The following is a 12,112-nucleotide window of genomic DNA, read 5'->3' as shown; positions in this document are numbered from 1 at the left end:
GCCTTTACACTGCCGGCAGCCCACTGTGCATACGTAAAGAGCCCAAACACAGGAGAATGGGTCAGAGTTTGGGCAGATATGGAGGGGTGGGTTGAAGTATTGCCCCGCCAGAACTCTGCCCCAAAGAGGAGAATATCCCCCACCCTTCTCTGCCCCGATGTGTCTGGTTAGCAACTCCTTTGAATCTAGGAGCCAGTTGTTCAAACTCCATTGAGCTACAGTAACTGTTTTGGGGGTACCTAGTGGCCTGGGGCTGTTCAACAATCTTTGAGTTTGATCAGGAGACTGTGAAGAGAAGTTCTGAGAAGTGACCATCTGGTGCAAATTAGTTAACCATACTCTCCTGTAGTTGGTGAAACAATTAAAAAAAATGTATCATGTTAATCAGAAATTCAGCTTGATAATTATATATTATATTGTGAATTGTTTATTTTTCTTATATGAGGAAATAGTGTAGTAAGCATCTACTTTAATTATAAGTATATTACTATCATTCACTTGTTTATTTACTACCTTATTGAATTTATTTTGACATTTAGATAAGGTCTGATAGTGTCGCTCTGTTGCTTTTAAAGACTCAACGGATCCTATTAAGACATGGAGTAAATCTAGTATCCAATTTAATTGCAAACTCTGAGCACATTATCAAAATTTACCTGGATATCCAAGCTAGTGAAGAAACTCTCGAGGCCATACGGAGACTACTTTCTCCCATGAGCCTAAAATGTGAAAGCTAAAAAATCTAATGTAAGAAAAGCAGATAAAACTTGAATAGATCACGCAATATTGTAGGCAAAACGAAACCCAGACAGAAGCCATTCGAACAGGTGGACACAGAGTTAAGTGGCATTAATGGCCCCTATATTTGTGGGGCGGGAGCTGAGTCGACTGTCAGCAGCTGGGAAACTCTGCTGAATTTAACGGTAGGACCTCATTTGAAATTTTGTACTCTGTTTTCCGCCCGGTAGCTGACCAGATTGAGAGGCCGTCTGGCTGTCGTGTGGGAAAACTTGATGTTCCAGGCCACAGCCGAGGGCCAGAGAGGAGGGAGGGAGGGAGAAATCGCGGGGAGGGCATCTGGAGATTGTGGGGAGGGAGGCAGATCGCAACAGGTTAGCTTGGGGGGCTGAGGGGAAGCACTTCTGCTCCTCCTGGCCCACAAGCAGTGTTGGAAAGGCACTTACCTGCTGAATCCGGCAGCTCTCGCCTCCCTTTAGTTGTTGGGTTTCCCGAGCCCTGGGAAACTTGGCCCGCAGCCGTTAAATCCAAATGGCTGCCAAAATCTGAGGCACGCAGCCTCATTAAGATAATATAATTGCTGACCTGCCTCTCGAGAGCAGTTGCTCACCCGCCTCGTTTAAACCGGAAGTAGGCATGTTCCCCATTTTTTAGCATCTAAGTCCCCCGACCTGCCCGTCCTGGGGTGGTTAAAATTCCCCTCATAATGTGTCTGAAGACCATGAAGAGGAAGGGGAGGTTAGAGTTGTAGCAGTAGTTCAGGAGGAAAGAGGTTTAAGAGTGGGCTTTTTAAGGATGGGTCTAATGCCATTAATCAGTTGCAGTTTGCACATTTATCTTCATTTCCCTGACAGACCTATGATAAGTTGCTTATGAGAGAGAACCTGAAATGATCTCTTTCTACTCTCAAAGAAATATTTTTTAAGAACAGTACAGCTTTAATTTGTGAAATTCATTTGCTTGCTAGTTTTAATCAATAGCCTTCTCCTGTAGGAATGATCCCTGTGAACAACCCAAGTTGTTTGAAAAGGTGCTGGAATGGCATCGTACTAATCAAGTTAAATTGGAACTTATGGTAAGTGACATTGGAATATGATGACTACAGTTTACATATAACTTGCATGGCACCCCACTGGACCAGTGCATTGATGACTTTTGACACTGTGAAATATGTTGTTCATAATTGCTTCTAGGTATTTTAATTTTTTTTTTAAGAGTCTCCTCTTTGATACTTCTTAAAGTATAGACCAAAGCAAGAGCAATGACTATGAATAACTGGTATTTCTTCTCCCAGTCTGTTTTTGTTAATTTGTTTAAATAACAACAGGTCAAAAAGTATTTAATTGTGCAGAGCACCTTGAGATGTTTTGATGATGTGATAAGATGCCATATAAATGCAAGTACAGTAAACTCATGATCTAATAATGGCGGGGACCATTTCCTTAGGTTCCTGGCAGCGGTCTCCTGCCGTGATCGCCCGCTGGCCTGACATCATTGACATCAAGTTCGGGCAGGTCAGGCTTGATCTATTTAAATAAGGCCCAGGAATTGAAATGGCCAAGGCCTAACGTTGGCGAGCTGGGTAACCTGACGTCGCCCCATCGGCCCCGCGCTCGCTGTTCAAAGCGAGTTAAAATTGGGGGTTATGCCCATTTTTTTTAAACAGTGGGTGCTGATAACATCTTGCTTGGAATGCTCAATAGTAATCAGATTGTTTATGCGCCATTGCTTAATGTCTCTATTTCAGCTAATTTAAATTGAGTTTCTTTACAGTCTGTGTTACCCCATTTTGCAATGATGTAACTCCCAGCATTGTTTAAAAAATGAAAAATTGAGATGTACAGTGTATTTTAAAGTCAATTCATTTTATAGTTAATTAATGTAATAGTTTGATCTTAAAAATATTTTTGAATTCTTGAAAATTGAGAAGAAAAATAATGACCTAGACTTTGTTGTAGGAATAAGGGTGAGGCTAACAGTGCTCACCGTTGTTATGGGATAAATCGAACAGCAACTTCCAGCATCCGCACATGTGCAGTTAAACACGGAAATGAGGAAGTTTCTGTCCAAGTTGCCCTGGGCCTCCACAAGTTTCACTACACCGGCATCTCACCGAGAAACATGGCATTCAAATACATGAAGGGCGTGAAGTTGGGCTACTTATCCACTAGATACACACTAAACACGCCGGAAAAAGTTAGGGCTGGTCCATTCAAGTGTAAGTAAATTTTTAACAGCATGATAAGTCTTAATTACTACCAAACAACCTCTCTGGCGCTGAAAATTTACTTTTAAAAGTGTGGATTCTCTTTCCTTCAGGTTTTAATTATTGTTGGAGATTTTTTGTAAATTATAAATTATTTTTTTTAAAACTTTTTCTTCCTGTTTCATCTCTCTTAATCTCGTCTTTCTTTTCCTCTCTTTATTTCACCTTTTGTACATGATTTTACATTGAATCAAATATTCTCACTTACATAAGTATGTAATAGCAAAATACTGCGGATGCTGGAAATCTGAAATAACAACAGAAAATGCTGGAAATACTCAGCAGGCCAGGCAGCATCAGTGGAGAGAGAAACAGAGTTAATGTTTCAGGTCTGGGACCCTTCATCAGAACTGATGAAGGGTCCCAGACCTGAAACGTTAACTCTGTTTCTCTCTCCACGGATGCTGCCTGGCCTGCTGAGTATTTCCAGCATTTTCTGTTGTTATTCTCACTTACATGTTCTGTGTGCTTTAGTAAGGATTCTTCAGTCTGATTGGTTGCAGAGACACGCTGTTGCTTGCCCTGTTCACACAGGTTCCAGATCCCCTGTAGGGGACGAACAGTTTGTGGACAGTTGTAAGCGTAATGAATGGTGAGCGGTGTTCGTTCGCTGCTGACCGCAAAATCCGGGCCAATGTTTCACTATTATTTAATGATTTCAGTAATGTAAAACTTCCTGGTTCTAATACAAGAGGCATTGTTTTGGTCATGCTAGATTACTGCACAAAGATTTACAAATTAATAACAAGTGTTAAAAATATTCTGCCCAATTTAAAAATGTTAGTTTAATTATTACCTGCCCCCCTTATGCCTTGCACTCTTTCCACCAGCGCCAGTACATGTGGCCAGTTGGATCCAAGAGTAATGAGGCTTTGTTTTTATGTTCCAAAATCTGGTTCCAACTGCAGTATTACCACCTAGATTTGTTACTGGAATAACCAAGTCCTTAATTTTTGTGTTATGTTCATGTTGGTGTAATAGCAAATGCAAGACTAAAACCCAAACTTAGACCAAGGGGTAGTTTTTTAGTGGATTTGCAACTCGTGCAGTTTTGTAGTGGATTTGCTTAGTGTTGACTCTAGTGCAATGCCTACAGCAGTTGAGTTTCCCTTGCTCGTCATAATATCACAATGTCTTGATGAGAGTGATGCTGGTTTGTATTTAACTGCTCAGACCAGTGGGTTATTCACTGGCAGATACATATAATACGTCAGCCACGTTATGCCAGATGTTTTGGCTTTGTCAAATTCAGATCACCACCATTCATGGGGGGATTTGTACACATTGCAGTGTGTCCATGCCTGATGCTCTAACTTTTGGAGTAAACAGGAGCATGCAATGTGTGCAGCCGGTATAATTTATCCAACACAATTGAGATGCATTAAATAATGCTATCCACAGTAATCAAAACTAATGCTACAAGTTAGGTATAAACGCAACATTGTTTGCCCCTTATAAAATATTGCATTTTTAATACAGGAACAGTTCCAAAATCTGGTTCCAACTGCAGTATAATCACCTAGATTTGTTACTGGAATAACCAAGTCCTTAAATGACCTGGTTTGGCCTCTGTCTACCTACAATACAACCACTTCTAAGGCTTAAGGGGGAGAAATTGGGTTGCTTTGCACCTCCCATTTTTTAAATTTATGTTTATTAAATGTATAAGTTGACAAACTTATGAATAGTACACTAAAGGGTACATTTTCTGCTTCTGCACTCCTGGCACAGACTGGGAGCACATATTAGGAAATTGTGCACATCCAGCCTGTGATTTTCCAGATTTAATTTTACAAAGTAGAAAATTTACCCTTAAATGCTTTAAATATAGGAATTGAGAGGAAATGGCTGATAGGGAAAGTGGTGATGGGGGTGAGGGGGAGATATCTGAGGGTGCGAAGGGGCTGTGGATAGGTCAGAGAGGAGGCTGATAGACAGGAACACAGTGGAGAGTGTGGGGGATGATTGTTTGAAGAACACAAAGGGCAGTTTGGCACATATTCTTCTTGGCCCTGTCTCCCACAAGACTCTTTAAACCCTGCTTCCTCCCAATACTGTCAGAATCTGCTCTCCCCCATACTTCAAAACACCCTCCCCAGTCTTGCTGGACCCCAAACTTCTCCCACCCACCCCCCCCACAAACCCGTAAACAGCATTTTCTGTATGTTCTGATTCCAGAACTTCCCACATTTCTCCCCAGACCTTAAGACCTCCATACTCAATGCTCCCAAATTCCAGGACCCTTTTCCCAGTGATCCAAGGATATACCCCAATGTTCACAGAATATGTTTCTTCAGTGTTATTGGAACCCCTTCTCTGTATTCCCAGATCTTGGTGCTTTCATCAAAATACTGCTAAACCCTGAGATCCCATCCCAGTACTACCAAACTCTGGGCACTCTTCCTAGTGTTCCCAGAGCTGCCTCCAACACTCGTAAGTCAGGTCCCTGCTATACTACTTAGCATAACACCCTTGTTCTTATAAAACCTCAGACTCACTGTAAGCAATGCCACTGAAGAGCTCTGCTGGTATAAATGTAACTGTCTTGCATCTAGTGTGTGTCTGTTAAGTCAGGCCTTTCCAAGGTGCCACGTGTCCATAGGGAAAAAAAATAGTGATTGGCTGAAATTATGAGTATTTGTTAAATTAGGGTAATAGAATTAATTTTGGAGTGCACTAGCAAAAAACCTGCATAGGCATGGTGGGTCGAATGGCCTTGTTGTTTGCTATAAACTACAATGGTTCTCTCACCAATTAGATATCTGATGGGTTAATTGTGAACTAATCAAAAGCAGTTCATTTCAGTCAGTGAGTACCAATGAGGAAGGATTAAGCCGCAGAAAATTGAGTTCAATATTTTTGAAAAAGAAAAAGAAAAACTTTTATATTGCGCCTTTTGATGTGCCTCAATAAATCCGAGACTCGATGTTAGCGAAACAAAACTTGGCTTTTATTGACTTAGAAGGTAACACACAGAGGAGAATGTATCTTCCATCCAGAGGTCTGCCGTACTGGATGTGCTGCAGGCTGGGCCAGCTTACATAGGAGCCAGGTATGGGCGGAGCCCTACACACAGTACAATACAATGGAAATGAAACTGAAACCAACCACAGTCACAGGCAGAGAAATACTGATGAGTGATGAATGGAATATTTCATCACACCTTTCACGACCTCAGGAGGTCCCAAAGAGCTTTACAGCCAATGAAGTATTTTTGAAGTATAGTCACTGTAGTACTGTAGGAAACATGGCAGCCAATTTGCAAACTGCCAGCTCCCACAAACAGCAATGTGATAATGACCAGATAATCTATTTTTTTAGTGATGTTGATCGAGGGATAAATATTGGCCGGCACACCGGTAGAACTCCCCTGCTTTTCTTCGAAATAGTGCCATGGGATCTTTTATGTCGATCCGAGAGAGCAGACAGTGCCTCGTTTTAACGTCTCATCTGAAAGACAGCACCTCAGACAGTGCAACACTCCCTCAGTACTGCACTGGAGTGTCAGCCTAGATTTTTTAGGTGTGGGATTTGAACCCACAACCTTCTGACTCAGAGGCAAGAGTGCTACCCACTGAGCCATGGCTGAAAGCAGTCAGTCTCAAAATTTTGAATAGCAACATTTTTGTGACGTTTTGAACAGTCATCTTGAAATTTTCTCTTAGCTGAAATTTTCAGCAACATTTTTTTAAACATTAATAACCTATTAAAATTAATAAATAAGACATATTATTACACATAGAATTGCCCGTATATTGTTGTAGATCCTTGATAGGCCAACTATAGCCCTGGGAGCCTGAGGTTTAATTTGGAGTACTTGGTTTGAGATTGAATCATTAGGTTGAACTTTGTTGGCTGTTTCTCTCTGCAAATATCTTGGTTTCTCCTGTCATTATTATCAATCACATTGACCCCTTCTTTAATTTTGGCTCTAGAATGCAATTAAATATTTCTCCCTTATGAATCTAATGAACACCACTGCGTATTGGAGCTGGGATGAAAGAAGTGAGGTGCATTACCCATTAATATTAATGAATAAGAAATATTGTTACACATAGAATTGCTTGTCTACTAACTTCAGCCCAGGATTATTTTTTGATTGACAAGAGTAGATATTCACAGAGAATCTTAAGACTTGCTGTTTGCAAGCCCTGCCATTCTGGAAGTCTGTAAACTATATATTTTTTGTATTAAAAACATGAAAACAGTATAAGCTATGAATTTTTGGAATTATCTAGAGTAAATGATGTAAATAACTATATACATATATATACGTTTATGTTACTTAAAGCAGCCATGTCTTCATTTACTGTTCCAGGGACAGACTCTTCTCAGTCCCTCCAACACTCAGGTCAGCCTCTCTCAGGAATACTACTCTAGTTTGGTTTTTACTTCAAATGTGCAGGCCCTGATTTAGGTGCCTGGAGATCCTGCCCCGCAACCATCCTAACTAAACTAGATCAGCAAGAGAACAAGTCCATTTTTTTACTGTCATCTACTCCACTGTACTGGGGTGGGGAATTATGCAGTCACTTCTTGCTGGTGCAATTGCACGTGTTTTTGGAACTTTCCTATACTTGGCTAATATTCGAATAGTCTACAGGGTCTGGCTGGTGGTGAAAGGTGATATATAAATGCAAGTCTTTCTTTCTTCTCTCTCCGTATCACCCTAATCTCTTTCAAATTTCTTCCAATCTTGCTCAGTGCCCACCTATCACGTTGCAGAAGGCTCTGATGTTTTCTTCAGACAAGGTGCACTATGTAAATGCAGGTTATTGTTTTGTTGTTTCAGCTTTACTCAGTTGGTATCAATCACCTCTGAGTCAGAAGGTTGTGGGTTCACATCCCGCTACAAATATAAGCACATAAATGTACTACCAGCATGAACGGCCTCATTCCAAAATTTCAAAGACCCATTAAAAGGTCCCGTGCCAAATTTTATGGCCGCGATTTTGCCGACTGAGGTGGGTCTGGAGTGGCCGAGATCGGTGTCGCGGGCCCAGCCCACTGCCTACTGCAGCCTGCACTCTCCAAGTGATTTTACGTTAATAGGGCTCGTTAAGCCCGGCGTGCGAGGTTCCCCGCCAATTAATAGGAAGCGGGTCTGATGACGTCATTTGATGACGCATCATCAGCCGGTTTCCTTAAGGGGGCCATGTCCAAATTGATCTTGACAGTTCTGCTGTCAGTGTTCTACAGCATTGAGGTGCTGCAAACACTGACAAGCACAGCACAAAGGTGCACGGCAACACCCAGGCTCTCCCATGACTCCATATGCTTATGGAGGGAGTCAGCACGCAGCGAGGTTCTCTTCCCTTCCCATGGGTGGAAGAGACCTCCCCAGGAGATCAACGCAGCCTGGTTGCACATTGCACAGGATGGCACAAGCAGGGATGTCGTCAGGAGCACCAGGCTGCAGTGGCGCAAACCTTTCAATGATCTCAGTAGATCACGAAACGTTACTGCCAAGCCACACTCAACCTCATCCTGCTGTCTCACTCATCACATCCACATCATTCTGCGTTCCCTACCCTACTCCTGCACATCTTTACTCACACCAACTTACCTTGCACCTCCACCCATCCCTCTCTATCTACATTATCACTTCCCCATCTCACTAGCCTCCCCTCACACTCACCCTCATCCGACTGCCAGCATACGAACTAACAACACATAAGGGTAGGCATTTGAGTGGTTTAGCCAATGTTCATGTGAAGTTTCTGTTAATGTGTTGTCAAACATTGAAATCTATATTTTCAACACTTTACCTTATTGGACAGATCTGTGTGAAATTGACGGGATTGAAGGCCGATAAATCTCCAGGGCCTGATAATCTACATCCTAGGGTACTTAAGGAAGTGGCCCTAGAAATAGTAGATGCATTGCTGGTCATCTTCCAAAATTCTATAGACTCTGGACCAGTTCCCATGGATTGGAGGATAGCTAATGTAATCCCACTATTTAAAAAGGGTGGTAGAGAGAAAACGGGGAATAGTAGACTGGTAAGCCTGACATCAGTAGTGGGGAAAATGCTAGAGTCCATTATAAAAGATGTAATAGCAGAGCACTTGGAAAACAGTGACAGGATCGGACAAAGTCAACATGGATTTACAAAAGGTAAATCATGCTTGACTAATCTACTGGAATTTTTTGAGGATGTAACTGGTAGAATAGATAAGGGAGAATTAGTGGATGTGGTGTATTTGGACTTTCAGAAGGCTTTCGATAAGGTCCCGCGTAAGAGATTAGCGTGCAAAGTTAAAGCACATGGGATTGGGGGTAAGGCACTGTCTTGGATAGAGAACTGGTTGGCAGACAGGAAGCAAAGAGTTGGAATAAACGGGTCTTTTTCCGAGTGGCAGGCAGTGACTAGTGGGGTACTGCAAGGATTGGTCCTAGGACCCCAGCTATTCACAATATATATTAATGATCTAGACGAGGGAACTAGATGTAATATCTCCAAGTTTGCAGACGACACAAAGCTGGGTGGGTGTGTCTGCTGTGAGGAGGATGCAGAGAAACTCCAGTATGATTTGGACAGGTTGGGTGATTGGGCAGATGCATGGCAAATGCAGTATAATGTGGATAAATGCGAGGTTATCCACTTCGGTGGCAAAAACAGGAAGACAGTTTATTATCTGAAAGGCAATAGATTGGGAAAAGGGGAAGTGCAGCGAGACCTGGGTGTCCTTGTGCACCAATCGCTGAAGGTAAGCATGCAGGTGCAGCAGGCGGTTAAGAAGGCAAATGGTATGTTGGCCTTCATAGTGAGAGGATTCGAGTACAGGAACAAGGATGTCTTGCTGCAGTTGTACAGAGCCTTGGTGAGACCTCACCTTGAGTATTGTGTGCAGTTTTGGTCGCCTTATCTGAGGAAGGATGTTCTTGCCATGGAGAGACTGCAGCAAAGATTCACCAGACTGATACCTGGGATGGCAGGAATGACGTATGAGGAGAGATTGGGTCGATTAGGCTTATATTCACTAGAGTTTAGAGGAATGAGAGGGGATCTCATTGAAATTTATAAAATTCTAACAGGACTAGACAGATTAGATGCAGGAAGGATGTTCCCGATGGTGGGGGAGTCCAGAACCAGGGGTCACAGCCTAAGGATAAAGGGGTAAGCCGTTTAGGATTGAGATGAGGAGGAATTTCTTCACCCAGAGAGTGGTGAACCTGTGGAATTCCCTGCCACACAGGGCAGTTGAGGCCAATTCATTAAATATATTCAAGAAGGAGTTGGATATATTTCTTAAGGCTAAAGGGATCAAGGGATATGGGGAGAAAGCAGGGACAGGGTACTGAATTTGGATGATCAGCCATGATCTCATTAAATGGTATCGGGCTCGAGGGACCGAATGGCCTACTCCTGCTCCTATCTTCTATGTTTCTATGTGCTCACCTTTGGAAGTGTCTTAGTGAGTGCCAGTGAATGTTGAGACATAACTTCCCCCCCACACCCCCCCAATTGTGATGAGTATGAAAGGAATGGCTTGGACATTGAAGGGATGTGTTATGGCGCTGGTGTGGGGTGGTGTCAACCTGGCGCATCATGTGGCAGCCAGGGTGTACAACGTCAAGTGAAGTAAATCTGGCCATGGTGATGCTACCGCTGGCCTCCCGGGCAGCAATGTTGTCAGTTGCTGATGCCCTGTGTCCCGTGCAGCATCAGGTGATTATGAAGAAGGTTGGTATTGTTGATGGTGATGTTGTTGTGACTGGTGATGTTGGTGTTGGGGCTGATTATGCTTAGAGATGCAGGGCAAGGCTAGAATACTCAATAAGTACTTTATATCGGTGTTTACTAAGGAGGTGGATGCTGACAAAATATTGGTAGCAGTGGAAAAGGTAGATGCAATGGAAGAGGCGAAAATTGATAGACAGGATGTACTAGAAAGGCTGGATATGCTTAGAGTGGATAAGTTGCCTGGTCCAGATGGCTTGCATCCCAGATTGCTAAGGGAATTGGGGGAGGTGATAGTGGAAGGGCTTGCCATAATTTTCTAATCTTCCCTAGATGCAGGGGAGGTGCCTGAGGATTGGAAAGTGGCAAATGTGACACCATTGTTCAAGAAAGGGTGTAAGGACAATCCTAGTACCTACAGGCTGGTCAGTTTAACATCAGTGGTGGGTAAAGTTTTAAAAACAATAATCAAGAAAAAAATTAACAGGCACTTGGAGAGGTTTAAGCTAATTAAGGAGAGCCATCATGGATTTGTAAAAGGCAGATCATGTTTGACTAATCTAATTTAATTTTTTGATGAAGTAACAGGGAGGATCGATGGAGGGAATGCAATGGATGTTGTCTACATGGCTTTTCGGAAGGCGTTTGACAAAGCACCACAAAGAAGGCTGGTTAACAAAATTGAGGCTCATGGAATAGGTGGGTCAGTGGCAACTTGGATAAGGAATTGGCTTAAGGACAGAAAACAGCGAGTTGTGGTAAATGGCTGTTTTTCAGACTGGAGGATGGTAGACAGTGGTGTTCTTCAAGGGTCAGTGCTGGGGCCATTGCTTTTTTTGATGTATATAAATGACCTGGATATTGGAATACAAAGTAGAATTTCTAAATTTGCCGATGACACCAAACTTGGGGGTGTGGCAAACAGTGAGGATGATACCAATCGACTGCAACAAGACATAGAAAGGCTAGCAGAATGGGCAGACAAGTGGCAGATGAAATTTAATACAGAGAAGTATGAGGTGATGCATTTTGGCAGAAGGAACAGGGAGAGGCAATATACACTTAATGGCACAGTTTTATAGAGTGTGCAGGGACAGAGGGACCTGGGAGTTAATGTGCATAGGTCCCTGAAGGTGGCAGGACATATTGAGAGAGTGGTTAGCAAAGCATATGGGGGGAGAAATTCAGTATCGCCCCATTTGGGGCGCAATTATCGGCCGGGCACAAAGATTAGCGCCTGGCGCTAATTATCGCCTCCGACTGCAAACTTGGCTTTTATCGCCTCTGGAGGTGATTGGAGCGCTAAATCAGGCTCTACACACCTGTCTTAAGGCACAAAGGCCGAGGAGCGAGACGCTACCTCAGAGCGCTGGCGAAGCTCATGTGATGTCAGTCAGCAATGGAGCACAGACACAATGGCGCCG

At 42.9% G+C, this 12,112-nt stretch overlaps 1 pseudogene across 1 annotated transcript in view; it reads left to right on the top strand.

Moving 5' to 3' along the window:
• LOC147122828 (uncharacterized) overlaps positions 1–12,112 on the top strand; it is a 1,078,287-nt pseudogene that overhangs the window by 239,009 nt on the left and 827,166 nt on the right. The window contains exon 5 of the transcript XR_015080342.1: positions 1,732–1,813. The product of XR_015080342.1 is annotated as an uncharacterized LOC147122828 (transcript). The remainder of the gene's footprint in view (positions 1–1,731; positions 1,814–12,112) is intronic.

This window comes from Somniosus microcephalus, chromosome 2 (genome assembly GCF_052327205.1).
Source record: "Somniosus microcephalus isolate GS21.2 chromosome 2, FLI_Smic_1.0, whole genome shotgun sequence".
NCBI lineage: Eukaryota > Metazoa > Chordata > Chondrichthyes > Squaliformes > Somniosidae > Somniosus > Somniosus microcephalus.
This window is presented reverse-complemented; position numbering and strand designations above follow the sequence as displayed.